Source organism: Etheostoma spectabile, unplaced genomic scaffold (assembly GCF_008692095.1).
Source record: "Etheostoma spectabile isolate EspeVRDwgs_2016 unplaced genomic scaffold, UIUC_Espe_1.0 scaffold394, whole genome shotgun sequence".
NCBI classification, from domain to species: domain Eukaryota; kingdom Metazoa; phylum Chordata; class Actinopteri; order Perciformes; family Percidae; genus Etheostoma; species Etheostoma spectabile.
This window is the reverse complement of record NW_022605599.1, coordinates 240,565-241,589: the sequence shown is the minus strand read 5'-3', so window position 1 is coordinate 241,589 and position 1,025 is coordinate 240,565. Positions and strand designations below refer to the sequence as shown.

Genomic DNA, 1,025 nt, shown 5'->3' with positions numbered 1-1,025 from the left:
CCCCCCCCCCCCGGCCCCACCCGCGGATTCCACTTAAAATAAACAGAAATGAGATTAGATGATGCTATAGCCTTATCAATTACATGATGCTTGAGTCACATGTTGGAGAGGATTCTCCCAGACAGCCTCCACCGATTTTATGGAATTATTCTATGAGAAATCTCACAAGGGAAGAAGGAATCTGGGATCAGGAGAAAGCAAAAAACACATAACCCACCCCCGTCTCCACCCAAGGCATTTTCATACAGTCCCTGAATGCTTTTTGGATTTTTTTCAAATTTCCAACCAACTGTTTACCTGTTTACCGCCCAGTCAGCCCTCTAACAGGAACTGTGTCTAAGTCTCAAATTGCAATCATTCAAAATCAAATATAAGAAAACAAACACAAGAAAGAGACATCATGTAAAAGTCCTTTTTGTAGCATAGCTCATTTTATTGTTTAAACAGTTTTGCATAGGAAATATATCCACTTCCAGTAATTGACTGCAGTAAAAACAGCTGCTAGCAGTATAGGCTGGATATAACAGTAACAATCACAAAAAGTTGAGCCTTTATTTACACTGATTTTAATCTTGTGGCAATTTTAGCCCCTGCACCAAAACGTAACCAGCTGGAAGGCATCGCCCAACGCTCGGCGTTTCTAAAATCAATAAAGGAAGGGATATCAAGGCCTTCGCTATACAGTTCACAATGGACACCTGCGGCTCCTAAACTGTCAATGAAAAGATAAAAAACAAAAAAGGTTTCCAAAAAGTCCGCTAAAACGTACATTCAGATACATACATAGACCTTTGCACACACTTGCAGTGTAACTACGATCACTACTGGAGACTGTTTACATGTCGTTTTGTTGGTGTTGTTGTTGTTGTTCGTTATATATAATTCCACCGTGATTCAGGAAGTAGAAATGTGCGTGCAGAGGGAAGTAAAAGTGCCACAAGACCCGAAAAAAAAAACAATCAGCCCTGCAGAGAAAAACTGGTGAGTACTCTTAAGAAAAGACATTATTTTAGCTGTTCACTGCT

The 1,025-nt window shown here is 40.1% G+C and overlaps 1 protein-coding gene across 1 annotated transcript in view; it reads right to left on the bottom strand.

The window, feature by feature from the left end:
* The window catches only part of LOC116686557 (nuclear factor 1 B-type), a 71,584-nt gene that overhangs the window by 4,729 nt on the left and 65,830 nt on the right, over positions 1-1,025 (bottom strand). The window lies entirely within an intron of this gene.